This window comes from Acanthopagrus latus, chromosome 17 (assembly GCF_904848185.1).
Source record: "Acanthopagrus latus isolate v.2019 chromosome 17, fAcaLat1.1, whole genome shotgun sequence".
In the NCBI taxonomy this organism is placed as follows: Eukaryota; Metazoa; Chordata; class Actinopteri; order Spariformes; family Sparidae; genus Acanthopagrus; species Acanthopagrus latus.
In genome coordinates, this window is record NC_051055.1 from 8,588,997 (window position 1) to 8,610,487 (window position 21,491).

At 42.0% G+C, this 21,491-nt stretch overlaps 2 long non-coding RNA genes across 2 annotated transcripts; one reads left to right on the forward strand and one right to left on the reverse strand.

Annotated features, from left to right (window-relative positions):
• Nucleotides 1–3,347: 3,347 nt before the first annotated feature.
• Nucleotides 3,348–8,262, reverse strand: LOC119006261. Its single transcript, XR_005070731.1, has 3 exons — nt 8,005–8,262; nt 5,169–5,275; nt 3,348–3,554 (listed from the first exon to the last, which is right to left on the reverse strand). It is a non-coding gene; the product is annotated as an uncharacterized LOC119006261 (long non-coding RNA).
• A 128-nt stretch (nt 8,263–8,390) lies between these two features.
• LOC119006278 lies at nt 8,391–9,381 on the forward strand. Its single transcript, XR_005070740.1, has 2 exons — nt 8,391–8,845; nt 8,972–9,381. It is a non-coding gene; the product is annotated as an uncharacterized LOC119006278 (long non-coding RNA).
• The last annotated feature ends 12,110 nt before the right edge of the window (nt 9,382–21,491 follow it).

Sequence of the window (21,491 nt, forward strand, 5' to 3'; positions counted from 1 at the left end):
AATATGTTCAGAAACTATTTTATAATCTTTTGGAAAATGGGAAAAATATGAGCAACAGCTGCGGTATCATTTGTTACACAAAAAGTGAGAACGATTCCAATTTCAGTCCGAATAAACGTTAATCTGTGTTTTCCAGGAAATGGATGCAATATTAATTTCCAAAACATGCAGCTACACACAAATGATCAAAAAATAAACCATTTGGAGGCATGCAATAGCTTTTTATTCCAATAAACCTAAAACATTAACATGCATTATAGGTAAATGACACTGAAAAACACTGAAACACCATCATTAAACAAACAGCAAATGGATCAGATCAATTGTCATGGTAGAGCATTATAAAAAACATCTTGCAATGAAGTCAGAGACAAACAAGAGGCCTGCCAAATGAAAACGTCATACCATCTTCTCAAAATTAGCATTTTGTAAAGCATAACAGACAATTCACGCCCTTCAGATGACAACACTTTTACACACAGAGTCTTTTTTAAGACCTAGAGGAAGTCTGCGCATGTATTTAAAACATAAAAAACATAATTGCCTTGCTTCAAACCTTCTGAACCTTTGTGTTTTTAGCGGTTGAGTGTTCAACTTCCTCGCAGGGGTCAAATAATTGTCAGTGTCACCAGCAGATTTAGAGACCGAAGCACCGGAGGATAAACCACTAGAGGGGACAAAGCTATATTCTCAGGCCGGTAGGATTTACACTGTACTGCAGCGGGGATAAGCCCATCATTAAATCATTATGATTGCAACCCTCGACTCCTGAGGTTTTCCTTTTTTCTTCCCTTTTTTTACCCACCACAGCGTGTGAAGAAAAGTATCCTGAACTTCAAAAAAATTGGATGTTGTCTAACAAGCCACTTGCATTTGATGGGTCTAATTTAAACTATTATGTTCTTGTGGTTTCCTGATCCTATTATAAATATTTGAGGGGAAGTATTTATCATTGAGATACTGTATATCAGCACAGATGGATTTCCTGTGCAAGCAAAGGTCAGTGATTTAGATGTATAAACATGCGAGTGGGAAACCCTCTGTGCCTTGACCTGAAATTCATGGCGGTAATGACAAACATGGGACGTGGCGGAGTTAGTGTGCCGATGAATCCTGTTAGATGTGGCTGTTCTGAAGCCTCACACAGGTACATTATTTTTACCGGCTGTCCGTGAGATTTGTGAAAAGGCACATCATTCCCACGACGAATCCCTTGTGTGTTGCACCGAGTCTCTCTCTCCCTCCTTTCTCTCTCCCACCAGCTCTCAGGCGGCCTAAACAAGCGTTGCGGTGCCGCGGCTCGCCGCTGGTAACGCTAAGTGTTTATCGCACTGCGCAATGTGCAGGTGACAGTAATTATCAGCAGATGACAGTGGCAGTCCCCAATGCAGACCAGATGGCGATACAAGGCGTCATGCGTGTACAGCTGCGGGGGGGCTGAGGGCAAGGAGGAGGGTAGAGGAGACCAAGATAAAGGCGAAGGAAGGGGAAAGTAAAGACACGCCGAGGACAAAGGCTGCTCCCTGTGTGGCAGCGTAAACCATCGAAATGGAAGCCTCATTTTGAAACTGTGCGAATCAAAAGACGGAGAAGCTACAGGTGACGCACATCATGCTGCTTGCTCGGAGAGTTGTAAAACTGCCAGCGCTCCTGTGCATCCTGTACCCTGCATGCCACGTTAGCTCCCAAAGCCTGTGCGCACAGTGTGTAAACTGCATTCTGGAGGTAAACGCTTGCATATACAATCACTTATGCACGGCCACTCAGGCAGATACGTAATCAAAACCACACAGAGTGGTGACCACTGTTTGAAGTCAATGGGGGGTGCAAGTCAGTGTAAGGGACATTAACAGTTGCTGATATCATACCAAAGTCACAGATAACAGGATGTGGATTTGCTTTCTGTGAGGTGAAGTGTTTGGTCTATGTTTGTTGGTCCTGCAACAAAGTTTCCAACCTAATGCGTGCTGGGATAGACTCAAGCCAAATGCCACTCCACCTTTATGCAGGTAGGGTTTATACATTTTTAAAGACAAAAATTTAGCTTTTTTTCTGTTTGATCAGGGTGAGTGATACTGGATAGTGCAAAATCTTTACATTCTAACAGATAGAATAGAAAATATAGCAAGTGAGCCTCACGAGCCACTTGTTGCCGAAAGGTTTTGCCCACAACACCAGCCAAACTGGTCAGCCCTCACAGCAGGAGGCACTAATGACCAAGATATAACTCACTGTCATCCTTAAGGTAAGAAAAAGTAAACCCATAAGCAAATGTAACATGCACACATCTATGAAATTCCCATATGTGAAATGTGGGTACATATATGTTCAAACTTTACATAAAACCTTCTACAAATTGGAACAATATTTTACTTATCATATGCCAATTCTCCACAAATATGTACGTAAATGAATTATTTTTGCATCTATGTCACATATATAATGATAACATGTACGTATTTGTATACATGTGTAACATACAAACCATATATGTACATATAGAACTTTAAGTATGTATTTTATATATATATATATATATATATATATATATATATATATATATATATATAGGGTATTTAATATATGTTGTAAACCTGTACCCGTCCAGAGGATGTATGTATGTAATAATCATATATTTCCTTACAGGTCACCTAGATGACAGCATCACTTTTGACACTGAGCATAGGTGTCATGTTACATTACACTACGATATGAGAAGGTGCAACACGCAGTAATTTTATAAGTAAACACAATCAAGTTGAATGAAAGCCAAACCCAATGCATAAAAATTGTAGTTGTGTCATAAAGTGAGCATAAATGTCTAACATCTGCCATTGCTGTGCATGGGAACTGTACACCGAATAAAAAATGTGATACTGTGACTGTTCTTTCCGTGGGATTAGGTGTCTTGTTAAATGCCACTCGAAAAGTCCCATTAGTTCATTTCCCTCTTGGTTAATTAACAGCTTCCCCTGACCTTTCCGATGGATAGGGGCAACTTTATCTTGAAAGTCAAGGTTACGGAACTATGTATCAAACAGATTGATTACTGATCACTGGACTGCAGGAGAGAGGCTTTGGCTAACTGCTCCGACTGCAGTCACCCAGGTGACGGTCAGTGGAATATGAGACAACTAATGAGGAAACGTGGCCAGATAAGAGCTGCACAAAATTCCTGAAACACAGATTCTATTACTTTTTTCAACATTTGGCATTCAGCAAGGTCTTAATGGAGAAAAAGATGATGGTACAACTTTAATTCATTTAATCCAGGCAAATTATACATTTTTTGTATAGGAGTCTGGAAGCAACATTATATACATACCAACATATACCAATTCATTCATTCACACTTGAAAATATGTGTATAGCTATCGTACATTTTAGCCTTTCTGCTGTGTAGTAAAGAGTACAGTATGTATGGACATTATCATCATGGAAAATGGGCACATCATGGAGGAACACTGGTTGTACCCTTGGGTGCTCTTGGTCCTGTAGAATGGACTCCTCTGCCATTACGCAGCCATTATGATGCAGAGGAGCACTCATCAGACCTAATGAACATGAGTAGATCATTAGATTACATATCCACTTCCATACTGAACAGTTAGAGACGGAAAAGTTGAGAGCTTCATGTCTGGTGTAATTTTGCAGTCGTCTTGCCTTGTGCAATGAGCAGCACTTTGGACTCGCTCTACATCTGTGTGTCTTAAAAGCTGCAATCCACTGATTTCAAACCTGAATTTCAGTCTTCATGTCACAAGACGCGTTATTCAGCTATGGAAACAGCTGTGCAGCATGTCATAAGATGCAATGCATTTTTCTGGATTTGGAGGATGTTGTGCTTTGAGGACTCGACCCTACTGTGGATTAAAAGTCAGATATCTAGCCATAATGCACTGAATTTCATACATTTTTTTTTTTCTTAATTCTCAACACTTTATGGAAGTACCAATTCAATGTTGTTTCAAAACCTAATCTTTCAAGGGTCATCAACCTCTATTACTATTACTATGGCTCAATGTCCACCTGTGAATGTGAGTCCCCTAGCTTAAAGCAGCCACAAGGAACGCTAAATCTAAAGTTTTGTTGCTTCTGGCGGCCCCTGTGGACAAAATCTGCAGGAGCACCACCGTCTCCCTTGCTAAATATGTTATTCTTGCATGTGCTTTTGTTTTGACAGTGAGTCAAAGAAACATGCTATGTATTTAAATACTTTTTTTTCTTTAACACAGCTGTTTGCAGGAAGCGTAGTGTTGTGGTATTCTATCTGTGACTATGTAAGATTAATAATTGTAATATGATGATGGAGAAGCTTTGTTTCAGTGCTGTCACGGACCACAGAGCAGCTTCAGAGCAGGTATCTGAATTAAGTTAAGATTGTTTCATATCAAGGTAAAGGTTCCTTGTACACGGTCCACTTTCTTTCTTTTTCATCTGACCTGGAATAGCCACCCCCACCCCCTCCACCACGCACTCAGCATGAGAACAAACAGTGATGTATGAAGCACGCCGCGTCTCCATCATCCGCCTTTAAAACAGGACTCTGATCCCTATTCATTACGTCAAAGTGTGGAAGAGACGTTTCTATTACCAGACCAGATGTCCAAATCAGCCGTGTTGTTTCAGCGCTTACTGTGCCCAGCCTCCCCCGTCCCACCGTTTATTTACGTAGGGGAGCTCTGGCGGCCGGGGGGGAGTCCTGGTTAATTGTGAGCAGCTGTAATATCACAGGGCCATCATTAAGAGGGCAACGGCTTTGCACACGGATTCATAATCCAGCCTGAAATGGAATAGCGGCGACGTCCGCCAACCGCTACTGAATTACCAGATTGTTAGTGCGGCCTAATTTTTACACTTTGTTTATGAAAGACTAAACCACTCAACATGATTAGCACCCACAACTGTGTGATGTCTCTCTGGAGAGGTGGTCATGGGCAGAGGGAGGAGGTGGGGGGGGGGGACAACTGCATCATCAGAGCGATGCTATGCAGAAGTAGGGACTGTGATGCAGTGTCCAACAGGTGGTCGTAAACTGAGTATAAATCCCAGGAAGTTTTAGAAGCTTTATTCTGTTTCATTTACTAATTGTGTTGAGATAATCAAGAAATGAAAACAGAAAAGCTGCTCATTGAGTGTTATTGATTTGATCAGAAAATCACACTTACCCAGAGCCGGGGTTACGCACTCTACAGGAAACACGAAGAGACTCGGATAACCTGGAAAGCACCACCTTGGTTCGCTCTCTGGAATTCCAGCTGTTTATAGAACAAACCTGAAAATAGAACGATGAAACATGGACAAATAATGTCACAATAACCTTCAATTCATTTACTAACGCTGTTTACACCAGCATTGGCAGAGTGCTTCGGGTGCCCTTTTTGTCATATCTCCTTGTTGATATTTGAATTTGTCAGTGCATGTCGGGAGTCCCAAAATGTTTTCATAATCTGGTTTTATTATAAGCAACACCGGCCAATGTTGAAAAATGAAGTCAAAAAGACAACAACGCGGCCACCGCGGCCATCCGCTCGGCAGACCGGACCCAAGTGGACCACACACAGTGTCTCAGTAAAGCTTTGCATAAAGGAGATATTAGAATACAAGCAAACTGCAAACAAGCCCCCCCACACCCTCCACCCTCCTCCCCCCTCCAGCCACTCAGTATGCTCTCCGTGCGTGTTTCCCTTTTTATAAACAGCGCCGTCGTTGCGATAGCGTGACTGCAGACGCTTCTTTTGAATATAGGCTTTTTGGTATTGCACGTAGACAAAAACAAACTTTGTCTCTGCAGAACATCGGGATATTCACATCCTGTATTTCAAAGTGTGTTTTGTGAATGCTGTCTATGTTTGTGTGTGAGAGTGGTGGGGGGGGGAAGGCGGGAAAGGGGGGAAAAGTGAAGCGGAGACATAAAAGGTTTCAATTTCATGTAAATATTTACAGATGCCTATCTGAATACATTTTGTAACTGCTAAATATTGTAATAGGTCCAATCGGATGCTTTCGTTTCTGAATTTGTGAGAATTTGATTTCTGCCCTCCTGTTCCCTGATGAGTAACCCCTGAGTCAGCTCCGTATCGAGGAATCACCTCACTTTTCCAGTCACACTCAGGATATCTGCCTCACAGTCTGTTTATGCCGACGGTTTATGCAGCCAGACAAACAGGGTTATTTTAAGAGGGCCCCTTCTCCATTTTCATGAGAGCGCGTATGCAGATTATCATCTCTATCAGCGTCCTGATCTCAAAATCAGCCCCTCATTACCGGAGCTTAGCTAGGAAGACACGGCATCAATATTAGATGACAATGATGGGAAGAGGTGGAGGGCCACTCATAAGCTCGCAGGCCCCCACCGTCGCGTCTTCACAGCGCATTGTTCAGAGCGGGACCGGGGAGATCCACGCAACACGAGAAGGTATGAGTCATGACGGATGACCTGCGCGATCACTGCAGCACAGGAGGCATAGATGGATAGTTAAATGTGCATAGGTGCTCCTCTGTTCAACACCTGTGATTTCCACCTGTAGTCTGCCGATATGTTTTTAACTTTAAGTCTAAGAGCAAAACAATGAGGAAACATTTAATGCATCTATATAAATAAATCACACAAGATGTGTGAAATTGACGCATCTTGCAGCAAGATCATGGGGTTATAGAGACAGCGATCTTGGTTAAAAACTTGAAAATTCAACACTGAATTGACTGAATTATATAGGGTGTGTGAACGTAACATATAGTCTTACTGTGAAAGAAAATTCTGTGTGAGAGAAAATGAGTAATAAATCAATACATTTTACTGGAAATAGAGTGGGATTTTATAGCTATATTTTGGTCTCTTTCCAGCTTTCAACAAGTTGCTCAGACTAATTTGAAGATGCTGCTCGCCTGCTGAGTTTTGGCCACAATGGCTGATCAAAAGAACTGTCGCACTACCCATAAAAACTCAAAACATCGTCACCCAAACCACCCAAACGGAGAACATACAGTAACAAGACTAAGAGTCTGCAGCCCTGTGCAGATGTAGTTTGGGTTGATTTGAACTAAATGCTAATAAAAGCATGGCAACATGCTCACACTAACAGTGCTGACATGCGGATGTTAAACAGGTATAATATGTACTAGAGGTGTGGAAATATCTCCCTTCTATGATGCACTGTGATGCAGATGTGGATGATTCTGCATCGACATGGAGACAGAACATAATCTGGAGATTTGCAGCCTATATGCAGATTGGTGAATTTATGGCCTCAGGCAGACAATAAATCTGTGAAAATATGAAAATAATATTTCTACGGATTATAGCGCACTTGGACAAATGCACTCCAGACAGATTTATGTTTTGTTTTGTACTGAGATGGATCACTGGGACGGAGCCAGTATTATGTGTATATGAAGATGCAGTGTTTTACATTATAGACTGTTGCAGCTGACTTTTAAAAGAACTTCTAAATGAAAAGGAGGTTCTGATTTATTTCACTGCGTGTACTAAATTATTAAACTAAACTATTATACAGACTATACAGATTTCTTAGAAGACACTTAGCAGAAGTTGCATGTGCAGTAATGTGGAACATGGATGACAAACATGGAGATGGATCATTCAAACTGTTACCAGGTTATCATGCCAACGTCCGCTATTTAGCACTAAACACAAAGTGCAGCTGTTGGCTGGAGTTTTGCACCGCACTATGCACTGTTGGACAAATCCTTTTTTTGAGGATGTTACCGAAAAAAAAGTTAGGGAGTCACCAAAGATATTCATGAGGGGAAGATGGGTGTCAAATCCAATAGCTGTCAGGATATTTCACACAAAACCACAAATGTGAACCTCATGGCGTGAGAGGAACAGTCAGCAGGACTGTACCAAAGTCTTGGGGATCTTTCTGTCAGCACCCACATATCTGGTCCAATTTTCATGGCATCCAATTGCTTTTTGTTCGGTTATATTTCAGCCGGCAACACAATGGGGGACTGAATTTACCATAGAGCCACACTACTGACATGAGTGGAAAGAAGACAACGCTGTCCGAACTTGATTGACAGGTGCTGAGCCTCACCGCTAACAGCTTGTGTCATTAATGTCATGTCAGAAAAGGATTCATCTGATAATACTTCCTGGAGATATTCAAACAACTTTTTGTGTATTTTTGTAGTTCTTTGCTGCAAACGTCCATCAGCTGGAGGTCAGAGCATAATTGCATAACCGGTCGCAGCATACACCTGACTTCAAACTACTTGGATGATCTTCGGCATGACTTTGATAATAATTTTTCCTAACTTCTCTCTCTTCTTTCATCAGTGTAGTTATGCTTCTGTCTGTGTTCTCAGAATGCAACTACAAAGTGTTCTTGCTGGGTTCTCCAGAGGCAGATCAAGGTCAGGCCAGAGTTGCAGGGGCAGTAGGACAGTACTATTTGTATGTATGTGTGTGTGTGTATGTGTGTGTGTGTGTGTGTGTGTTGGAGCTGGGGGAGGTAGACGGTGAGGGGGACGCCTCAGGACCCTGACGGCTCCGGTTGCCTGAGCCACGACCGCCGGGGTGGAGGAGGCTAGCCGCAGATCGATCGCCGCGGAGCTGGATCCCAGCGATAGGGGGGCGATTGGATGCAGCGCGCTGGGACTGAATGACATAAGCCCAGACGTCTAAGTGTCCCATTAGCAAGACAGCCGCCCATGTCCCGGTGCTTTCCTCCCCCCCCCCCTTGCCGATGCTGGCATCATATGGAAAACGGCTCAGGTGTTCCCCTCAATTGCTCGAGGACGACTGCAACACAGAGGGCAGCAGCAGACACCAGGACAGCGACAGCTCTCTGCATGTGGCACTTCTGATCCTCCTCCATATGTAACCAAAGCAATTATATCTTTATGGCCTTCATAAATCAGCCGAGGAAGCGGCATCCCAGAGCGGGTATGTGTGTGTGTTTACATACATGTGTATCTTCACGTTTTTTTGCGCATTTGTTTACAGCTGAGCGGAGTGGGGGACACCCGGGCCACGTGTGCACTTTCCCCACACTCAACTCGCAGGACGACACGCTGCGGTCAGATTGTTGCCGACGATTCCTAAACACATAAGAAATGATGACAAAACAACGAGGCCACACACAGAGAGGCTGCTGCGACACACCGCCTGCTGGGCCCAAACACAGAGGCAGAGCCAAGCGTAACTAGGCTCTGGTGAAAGAGCGGCCTGCGTGTTTTATTACTCTTCCACCCTCTGCAAATGAGCATATTTACATGTCGTCAAAATGGGCTTCAGGGCTGGGATATCCTGCCCACAGTGTCCATCAAACACTTCGGCACCCCCTGATAATAACATACGCAGAAACACCGCGTCAAGCGGGGAATTTGTAAATCGTAACATGATCTGTCATAAGACTGAAAAGCTGTCTTTTTCAATGAAAATAGATGACGTGAGTTTAAATAACACCTGAGGTGAAGTGAAGGGGGTTAAAAAGTTGGCTTCTGATGCCGTTTATTCTACAATCAAAGCATTTGGGTCTCAGGATCAAGGAAGTCAAGATCTTGAATCTCTAATTACCACCTAAAACCAACTCCACATAATTCAAACTTCCTTTTAGGGTTTATTTGGAATCATCTTTCATTCCTTTTGCTTTCAATTTAATCTGTTTTTGAAGTCTTTGATCAAAAACTGCAATACTCAACAGGGCCAAATCAACCAGTGAAGGGGCCCCTATTGACTGCCCCAACCTATCACACTGGGTGTATTGCCACCTCCAAGTTTCCATCGAATACAGTGCAAACAGCAGACCCTTCAGTATGAGACCAGACACCCTCAGATCAAAGTTCAAAGAGTTCATATTGGAAGATCACCAGCGATATTTTCCATGTAAATGATGTGGTGTGCTTTGTTACAAGGATGTTTCAGGGACACCGGCAAATGTCTTTTCTCTTTTACTGCATTAGGAGGTGAATGAGAGACAAACACTCTGTAACAGTGATTACTGTAGGAATAAAGAGCTATTTATTATTTTAAGTGTTGAATATCCAGGTTTATTTTAAGAAAGTAATGCTTACAGCACCTTAAAGATGGCAGGCTGGGACCACACTGTCTCCATTATAGACTAAATGAATGACAAAGTCATGTTAAGTCCTCTGTTGTTTGTAGTTTCAGCTCAAAACGATCCAGTTGTTAGTGACAGCGGCGCCGACAGTTACACCACTTCGAAAAATTGTCTGTGTCCACCTTAAATGTTAATATTTTTTGAAGTTTTAAGGCACTCACATATTTACCTGCTGGCTGGCCCCACACTCTGAAAAACTATGTGCAGGGATGTTTCTGGATTTGGTCTGGTAACAGCAGGGCAGCTTATGTCTTACTTTTTGTTTCTTTTGATTAGAGACAAACAGACCTTTTCAAAAATGTATTTTTTTAAAGCAGGGCTCAGGGGCTGTTCCCCTTTTGTGGCTCAATGCAAGTCTTGTAAGTTTCCTAATTACTCCATTCATTCATCAAAACCAGATGACATCAAGTGTACCTGGGTCATTTAAGGACCCTGAGAAGTCCGGGGTTCCCGAGACGGTTGCTGCTCCAGGCTCATTGATCAACTTCTATGATTTTTTTTTTTTTGTTAGTATCTGGTAGCACCGTGTCTCCTTCTCCATAAAGCTTCCTGCTGTATGGTCGGTCCTGGCTATGGATACAGTAACTGGTGAGCCTTGAAAAAAAGGACACCGCACTAATCTTGCAACACGAGAATGTCAGTGAAAAACAATGCATGCATGCAGCCACAGACGCATTTGATTCCTTTTGTTAACAGAGATGTGAGTTACACAAATGACGGAGTGGAGAATGAATCAGTACAGGAAATGCTCTCTTGCTAAGCCCTGCGTGTGGCCAAGAGAGACGGCCATAAACAAAGCTCCTCTTTGTGACTCCTCTTCACTCTCTAGTGCCCGCCCCCCCCCCTTCTCTCTCTCTCCACTAATACACAACTGTTGGTCTCATTCTAAGAAGCCACTCACTTATTTTCAAAGTCCCACAGAACTACGATGTATTATTAAAATGCACTTCTGAAAAAAAAAGTCACGTTAAAAAGTCCAGTGTCGTCAAGCAGTGGGAAACACGTGCCTGGGCACTCATGCAGGACATTCGAAGGAACAAAGAGAAAATAAATACTGTCTGCATCTGAATTATGTAAATAATAAATATGCCATGGAGCAAGAACTCCAGACCTCTGAGCAGCTACAAACACCAAAATAGTCTCAGAGAGCTCTGATCTTGGGAGCAGATGTGCAGGAAGTTGCTCTTTCAGTCTTTTGGAGGTCCGCAGATGACGAATATGAAGACGAATACTTTTTGGAAGGCTGCCACGTACACGGTAGGCCTGTGCTTGCAGCGTGAAAAAGAGATATGAATTCATTTTAATGTAGCGTGAGATGAGCTTGTTCTGTATCCAACTGTCAGGAATCACAAACACAAACTCCTGGAATGGCAGAGAGAATGAAATGTGAAGAAGATTAGCATCACTTGTTTCAATCAGCTGACAGTTTTACGAGGAGGCCTGTAGAGGAGGCCTATTGCCCTTTTTTCTTCTTTACCTCCATTGTGTTAGATCTTAGCTCTTGAAAGTTAAAAGAGTCAAAGTTTCCTCTCTCCCACAGCAAACACTCCTCGTCAGTAGCCCCACCTTTAATTCCGTGACTTTCTGACATCACGGCAAGTCACCGTGTTACACAATTGCATAACAACATGAGACAAAACCCTCCTCTGCACTTGTTCTCTTAGTATTTTGCAGCACCACTGCTCCCACCACGTGCATCACGCGTTGTGCGTAGGGTACTAAGTGCTGGGGGGGCTCCAAAAAAAGCCTGATGAAAAATCATTTGCAAAATCATCATTATCATAATAATTATAATGCGATATTATTTCAGTATAAAAATATTAGGCACTTCTTAGGCATGTACATTACAAAACAGGCAGAACAAGAGATATTTAATTGCACAAGAAAGTAAAGATGGTGCCCCGCCAAACCCACACACACTCAACTTCCCAAGCTCCCCGTGGGCGCCCTCCCCTATGACGGTGGTATGTTGGATTGCGCCTGATGCACCTTTTTTGGAAATGACCCCAAAAAGACAGCAGGAGTCAGGAGCAGAGAAAAGAAAAAGGAAGAAACTGTGAGATGATGTCCGTGCATCACTTGCAGGTGAGTCCATGTTTAATCATCTTTAAAATACGGGAAATGTGCTGCTAATGTGACGGTTAACCTATGCATACACCTCAAACTAGCTGACATTATTGCTAATGTTAGCAAACTCAAATGTTGTCACAACTTAGGTCCAAGCTAAATTGAGACTTTACTGTATGCATTATGTATGCATATCTATACAAGTAGCTGACGCCAGCAAACTGTTACTTTCCTTAAATGTTGAGCATTGGTTTATGGTTTAATTTGATGTGACAGTGGTTAATACTTTCTCAGTAACAGTTAGCAGTCAGTGCACAAGGTTGGCTAACAATTCCTCGTGCTTCAGACCATTTATTACCGTGTAGCACACCTAGCATAGTGTCAGTTGAGAATGCATTATCACAGGGCTCTTGATAATGTGAAGTCTGAAGAACTCAGACTTTTAGTGTTAGTGCTACAGCTAGCTTAGCTACAGCTGAATGTGACAGAAGCTACATGGTGTTTTGATTGCATTTATGTCAGGATGCAAAGGCATGGACGTCATCTGTCCAGTTTTGCAGAAACACTTACACCTAGTTCTGAACTGTGAATCCGATTTGCATCAACTGTATACAGTTTTATTATATACCATTTATTCAGTTAATTAAAAGAAATTCGACAGAAAACTGCAAAAAAAGCTGAATCCACTAGAAAACGAGAGGAAGTGAATTTAGTTGACACAGATGTGTGCTTTTATAAGAAGTGAAGTAAAATGTCCAATATTTGTGGCAAGAATGAACTTTTTCTCCTTATTTATTAAATACACGTCTCCATGAGTCCTAGGTTGGTGCTGCTTCCAATCAAAGGGAGGAGAAAGACCAATAGGCCGGGAGACACAGAGATAACATTGCCTCGATCCTCTTCCCACCGCGCTGCCTCTAATGCATTCTCCCTCTCACTCACTGTAATTGCGATGCAATGATGTCAGCATGACAGGTGAGACTGAATGCGAGACAGCGTTGAATAAGCTGCCGCCACAGTATCAAGAGCACAAAAACGTATCTGAGACACTCTATGGGGTGTCAATTTAATCATGCTTAAACCAGGTATCACCTTCCTCCATGATTCCACCATTGACAAAGAATCCTGCATACTGCGTTGCACCGGGCGGAGCTGCGGCCTCCCGCTTGATACGGTATCTGTGACTGACACGCTCGCTCACACGCACACATAAACACATGACACTTCCCGGCAGGTATTTGATGGACGGTGACATTGACGGACGGGGCCGAGCGCTACGTCAACCAAAAACCAGCAGTCTAAAACACATTTGATCATATTTGATTCATCAGAAAGAATCCAGATATAAAAGAATGATGACGTCGTGGGATAAAACATCAGAAGAATTCCAAAGTACAGTATAAAGTAGCTGCAGTGACTCACAGAAGTAATCTTGGATTTGCTTTGTGCTCTGCCCGCCCCACCTGCACTGAGTCATAGCACTGACAACCCCCCCGCCCCCCAGACACATACCCCCTCCCAGTCATCACTGGTCCCCGGCCCCCATAGACAGTCTGCGGGGCAAACAAGAAATAATTCATACGGCTTCCCACACAGGAGTGGGTGTCCTGTATCAGCCTGTGCGCTCCGCTGCCTGTCTGTTATCACCTGCAATTGAGGTAATCCACGGGACTATTATACTGCAGCTTATTGTACAGGAGAATATGGCTGCCCGCTGCACAAGCACCTCCTCCGACAATGGAAATCCCCCACCCCACCCCACCGCCTCCTCACTCCGTCACAGCCGAATCAGACCTTTGGAAAGGTGACACCTGCCAGAACAGCAAACTCTCAGCGCACATTTTGAACATATTCACATAGTCTATTTGTACAGTTAGCTATATAACTTAAATGTATATAACTGAAGAAGGGGTTGTGCTTCAGCAACATATTAAGACCGTGTCATGCAGAAAAAGTTCTGTCTGAAGTTACACAAGTGACATACGCGGAAAAAGTATTGAGAATGTTTGCAAATGCATAAACACCAGTACTACCAGTATTATGATAGAGTGTATACAGTGAGTATCAGCAGCATAAACTACAGGGATCATCAGAGGTATACTCATCTGAATTGTATATACTGTTGCGCCATTTAGGCTATATTATCATATTTTATAAACTTTATAAATATTTTCAACTCAATCTTAAATGTAACTAATAACATATACTCGTCAAATATTGTCATTACTCTCTGTATATATTTGTATATGTTTTGTAACCATCTGTACACAAAATCCAAGTTTATTGAGTGTGTACCTCTGCCAGAGCCTGCCAGTCCATTTTAATGCAAGCCTAATCCAATATCCATTATTGGTACTGGCTAGAGAAAAGACTAACTTTCAATGAAAACAAATTTAAATTGGCCAGGTCTGAAAATTATTAGAATCTGTGTTGAATGTCCATCAAATGGACACTGGTGAAAACAAACTCCTAGGCAAAGGGAATAAGAAATATATCATTTTGCCCAGATAGAAGTACACAAGTACAATCAGCAAGTATTATTGAATGTCATCATCATTTGATTATTAGTGATCCATTCATGTGTAACTGGGATTTAATGTTTCTGTTATTCTAAATTGTGTTTAGTCTTTTAATCTATGAAAAGAAATCTTTTAAGCTGTTTGTGTGTTTTGAGACTAAAATATTTATATTTACAATTTCAATTGTAGTCAAACAAATGTATTGGAGTAAATGAAATGAATGACAGGCATCTGAAAAGTTTTTTTCTTATACCTGTACAGTACCTGAGTAAACGCACTTACTTATTTACGCAATAGAGTCAGATACCTGGACGGTCCATAGCACTGGCAATCTGCATCCAAATCAAATGCACCTGGTGAAATAAGATCAGCTTCAGGGGAAAAATCAAAGCATTATACTTTTCTTTCAAGTCCAGAGAGAGAGAAAAAAAAAAAAATCACAAGCTCTTACTCAATAATAACAGTAAAACAGCATGTGGGGGGAGGTTTAATAATTCAGCATACTAAGTTGCAAACTCACAGAAAAAAATCCATGCTCCCACAGCCTCTCATGTTGCCACGGGGCCGGAGAGTGCATTGTACTGGGAATTGTCAACATTCCCATGATGAGCCTGCAGGCCCCGTGGTCCGAGGAGGTGTCGAGATGAGGTGGGGACCGAAATTGATTGTAAGCGCTGAATAATTCAACCGAGCCCTCCGCCATTTGAGTGAGTTTCTTCGGTTACGTCGAGAAAGAGCTTTCATAGCAAAACAGGAGAAGATTATCTTCCACAGGCCCCCGTGGAGGCCCTGAACGCCTCTCATTAACGAGACAAAGCATCTACAGCGCAGACACAGACACAAATTCACACGCGCACACACACGCGGAGAAATTCTGACACGCATGCGGACATGCATGCCGAAAGTGCTGCCGACATGGATATCTCATAGCTGTACACAAAAGCAGGCTGACAGAGGCACTAAACACGGGATTAAAAAAAAGGGAAAATTAAATTAGTGTGAAACTGTTAAATGATCCCATTTTTGAGTTGTTTTTGAGCATCGCAAGTCTCTCGACGCTAATCCCTCCAAATACATAAAGCGCTCATCAAAGTGTTGCTACTCTGATATGCTCCATTCATTCAAGTGTAACTGAGAAGCCCTCTGCTCACTTGAACAGCAGATAAATTTTCAAAGAACAAAAAAGCAAAAAAAAAAAAAAGAAAAGAAAGGGAGAGCGAGAGATGCCAGCTAATCCTTGGCCTTAAGCTGTTAAAATGGCTTCGAAAAAAAATGTCCTTGCGATGTGTGCATTTACATATTCACAAGAATTCCCCGAGCGCTCTCCACGTCTTTTTACGAATAAAAAGACATAAAAAGAGATATCGTGAACCCAACCCGGCAGTTCAAGGGCAACATTTGTTCTTCTTATTTAAATATCATTTCATTGCGCCCTCAATCCCAGCGTGCGCTTCATTACGAATAAAATGAGCAGGGGGGCTCAATAAAAGTAATTAAATGTAAATGCTCCTGCTTTACAGTGTTGTCGACCTGTTAATGCAATTCAGCCTGACTCCAATTACAGAAAATCCCAATGACCTCATGGCCCATAATAAATCTATCTGATCACATTAAACAGGGAGCCGGCGAGGCATTCAGGAGCGCTGTAATGTACTCAGCAGGAACAAAGTGAGAGGGCTCGGGGATGCCAGAGATATGACTGCAGAACCGCAGGAAACTCTAGCTCGGCGTTGCAGGCCCTTTGGCCCGGGCTATCATTAAATGACTCGCTGAAATTTTAATTCTCTGATCACATTAAGTGCTTCTGGAAGACAACAAACTCTGCGGCGCAGATCTTGGCGGTGTCATCTCTTCACGAAGAGGGATATAAAGGTCCTTCGGTATAAGGACGCTCGTTCGTTTCTCAGCGCTGGTGTCTTATGGGGGCTTAGGTTACACCTTTGCATAAGATGACGGGTGCGTGTGACAGCTCGTTTCACCACCCGGACATCCTCGCTGTCCCGCTCATCTCTTAGCAGCATGAAATCAAACAGGTGACAGGTCACCACAGGGAGCTGCACACATGAGGAGCAGTACAGTTGTTCTCTAACCTGAATCAAACCCTCCAGCATGATAGATGATCAATGGACTTATCAGTCTTTATTTAAAGGGAATTGTGCTTGAAGCCATGGAGAAAGAGATATCACGTGTGTCTTAAACTGCTTTCCAGTTGTTGAACTTGAGACCTGTTTTCACATTTTTAGTCACATCACTGAAATGAATCATCAAACCTTAGACCTGCTGCAAGTTCTAATCTTTTTTCACGTCCAAGGTGATACAGTTTTCATTGGCTCCAACAGGTACCGGTCACAGCAAACACTGATATATGACAGAGACACAAAGATGAATTTTCCCATCATATATTAGCTACTGTGATGAATAAACAGACCTCGAAAATATATTTAAAAACACTTTAAAGATGCACTAATAACACATGTTTTTTTCAACATGGAATTAACTGACTCATAATGTGAAAAAGATTGAATATTGGACTTACTTTTACTTGGAAGCCAGAAAATACAATTCAAAATTATTTCTAAAATTATAGAATAATAAATGTAGATAATAGATAATAGATAATAAATGTAATATTGATCTTCACTGTGGCCATAAAAGAAAGAAATAAGTATCTGTGGTTCAAATGTGCGTCCTCCTCTTTCCATCACCATGTTCTAACTGAATGTGACACGATGAAATCAGTTTAATTGAACTGTCCTCTATTGGAATGCCCTAACTTGGGCATGAGTGTCGCAGCGATGTACAGTGTGACGGGGGGGAATCATTTTGAGCTGAACTTTCGTAGGACTCGCTGTTTCTATTTCCTTCCTGACGCTCATGTTTGAAAGTGTGGATGCTTGGATGAGACATGGTGGATTCATGACGTTAGACTGAGGTGTTATTCATACAGTACATCTCATTTTATTACAAAAAGTGTAATTAAGCGGCAGCTGGCTGGAGGGAGAACGCCCGGGAGCTAGAAGCTTCTGTCAAGAAAACACACCATCGCTAATAACAACCTGCTTGCTGTTGACTCTATTGTCATTTCCACTACAGAAAAAAATACATATATATGTATATCACAAAGGATTTTTTTACAAACTTTAGTACAAACATAGGAAGCAAATAGTAGCAAGTCAGCCATCTTTTACGTGAGTGGTTACATCTCCAGTCTGGTTTCCCGGCCCACAGCTAATATGTGGTTTGTTTGGATTAAATGATGAATGTCTGATGCGATGGCTGGACGCTCACTTGTAGTTAGAACACGGTGCATCCATCTGACAACATGTGGCCCTACTGATAACGGACTTCAAGAACATGCAAACATACACCTGCTCAGATGTTGTCATGATATGAAGATGTGCAAAAATAGCATGAATCAAAGAGCCATAGAGATGCTTTAGGAGCAATATGTTTGATGCCTTTTATGAACATATATGTGTCAAAGCGATTGTGGCCCTCCTTAAACTGAACAAACAGCATATTTCGAACAAGAAATCGAACACCTCATTCACACGCTTTTCAATACATCGGATTACTAGTCGAGGTGATGCAGATACACAGCCCCTTCAACGTCCACCCTGACCTCATCAGTAATTACAGGTCATGCATTATGGAAATTGGTTTTGTGTGTATTTGACAGGGTCAATTCTCCGTCAATATTTTTTGATGTTTTATCATTCATGGTCTTGCTGTGGATCTCTACAAGCGCACCATGAAAGGAAGCTGAACTCACTGCTCTGAACCAGTTTAATAAAAAGGGAAGGTAAACTCCTCATTGTCCCCATATTCTGCTGACAACAAATGATGCCTGGCGACGGCTGCCAAATCAAACATAAACAAAGCGGAGACCTCTTTACCCTCTGGCAACCCGATGAAAGCGAGACCCACTGAGGTCTGAAGTTTTGGATACTCCGTTCGTAGGAGAAGTTTTTTCCCGGCCTAATTGATACTAGTTTTATCCTGTTTCAACCCTCTGGGAAGCCAAAGGTGATGTTTTCATAAGTGGATCGTGTAAATAAAGGCTACACAAAGGGAGGACCCCTACCAGCAGAGCATCATGGGAAGGGGCGACAGGCAGAGCCCACACAAGACGCTGATCATGACACCAAAAGGTTAAACATGGACATCATGCTTGTGCTAGATTTCCCTCTGACTACACTTTGATTAGAGAAAAGTATGTAGCTTTGGAACTGTGCGCTGCTTGTTCCTTAACATCATAACAGCAGTAGCATGGCTTTTAAGGGAAATGAAACAAAGTGAAACAAAGTTCATGTCGTATGGAGTTCAGAAATGATACAAAAATGTCTCTCCTCTATGTCAAGAGATGGGACAAGAGTCAGACGGTCAGCACTTGGTGTATGATATCTGGTAATATTGATTGCATTGATTACATACAATCAGATAAACTGATTAGATGCATCAGAAAGAGCATTGAACAGGTAGGTGTGTGGCGGGGCATACTATAACATATGTGAATAAAAAGTGGTGCAAAGCCTTTTGTGGCTGGAGAGGAAGCTGCATGTAGCCTGCTCTGATAAATGACCTGCACTGATGTGCTCACTGTAGTTGAATTGTGGGAGATGTAGGCATCATGTTTTGAAAAGCATTCCACTGGTCACACATTGCACTCCTCAAACACTACTGCTTTTTTTTATGCCATATATACTTCTTCCTTTTCAAGACTTGGCACCTACATTACCCATAATGCAACTGCATTAGAGGCAGTTCATCAGAACACAGGCAGCTTCCTCTGGAGCCACAAAAGACTACACACTACTTTTTTCTTTTCAAGTACTTTCGGCAGGAGCACATATTAAGAACAATTTAATGCGTAAAATTGGTGGACTTGCCCTTTACACAAAGTCAGCACTCTGAAACCACTGTAGTGAGCACAGCAGCGCTACAAGCTTAATTTTAACCTGAAGTTAGCATGCTAACATGCTCACAAAGACATTCATAACATGTACATTTAGCAGGTAAAGTTTACCATGGTTGCTATCCTTGTTTAGTATGTTAGCAAGCTATCATTTGCTAATTATCACCGAAGACAAGCCCAGCTGATTAAATAAAGTTAGGGGATAGGTGAAAGTGATTCTAAGTAGTCCTGGGGAAAGGCATGCATGTGTGTTCTAATTTATTCATGACAGTCAAAATGTTTCACTAATATTAGAAAATGTCAATCTCATAGTATCTCTTAGTCCAAAGGTAAAATGGGGGGGTGATCAAAGTCAGTGTAGTCTTCCTCCTCCCAGCACCACACACACTATACAGTACTTGTAACCAGTGAGGTTAATGTGAAAATTACAATACGGGTTTCGGAGTGCTTCTATTTTGTACCCACAGCTGGCAACAGATACTTTTTTTTGAAACAGTTCTTTCGGTTGTTTTTTTGTAAAAGGTGACAGAAATCTGAAGCTAAAGCTTGCAGTGCTTTTGACCTCTCAGTGGTATTATCTGATTACACTGCTGGCAGCCGAACAATACTACACCACAGAGGAGCCAGGACAGGAGCTAGACATACTGTACACACATTCACTAAGCTCAGCTGGTGAATGCCTTTCTTCTCAGTGAAATGCAGCATGTGCAGCCCAACACATAAAGGGAAAAAAATCCAGGATTAAAATATAGTGTCAAGAAAAAGACAAACTACAAATCTAGGGGCGGAACAAGAAACAGTAAGCCATGTTGTAAAATAGTCTATTGGGTTATACAGTACGTGAGGCGAACTAGAAATAAGGTTGAAGAACTGAGTTATTATATTTGAACAAACCGAAGAGATGCTACTGATTTCAGTCAGGATGGCATTAGGGAGTATAGTGAATTGAATGGAAAAGGGGCTGAAGGTTTGTTGTCATCATGTTTTGCTGAGAAGTGTTATAATGTGTGTGTCATGTTAAAGCTGTAGAACAATTATAAAATGACCAGTTCTGCAGGTGCATCTTAACAGACTTTCTTTCACAGCTGACGAAACTGCAACCGAAAACCTTCCTTTTGCACTCAAAGTGAAATTCTCTAATACTGGTGATGTAGCGGTCCGTGGCTTCTGTTTCAAGCACAGAGTGCGGCCTGTGATATCCGGTAAATGTCATGCATCATTCATTAGCCATAAATTTGGCAAAACTGGTCATTTAATTTCAAAAGTGCATACTGGTTGTGCACATTGTGAAAATCAATGGTCTGTAACGTTGTGAGACAGTAAACGTTTTATGCTAAATGTTTATGTGTGTCATGCTTTTCCTCCTTTAGATGTTTTGACAACTATCGACAACAGCTTGTATAATTGTTAAAATAAGATATTGGTGAAGGCAATTCAGGGTCCAGAGGAAATACTGATAGCACAGGGGAGGGTCTGGCTTTCTGAAAACAAACACCTTGAAGCACAAGGTTCAGCACCCGTCCTAGCTCAAATCATTTTCACACAGTCCCTTAATTTTGCTTGTTCACTGTTAATATGACTGCCGTTTACAATTCTTTCATAAACTCAGTGGTATAGTAAGACATGAGAAGATAGTTAACACAAGCAGAGCAGAAATTATTGCCTGTCCTGAAATATAATCATTTGTGTCTCATTGTTGTTTTTTTGCTTTGTGTAGATAAAGCGATGGTTTAACCACAGTGTAATCATCCGTCATAACAGTAATAAAGAGAAGGCGTCCCCAGATGATGGCGAGAAAAAAAAAAAAGTGGTTGCTGTCTTCGTGCATTGCGAGAATGAGCTAATCGTCACGAAGCTGGCAGCTGAGTAGAGCCAGCGTGTTTAATCTGACCACAATGACAT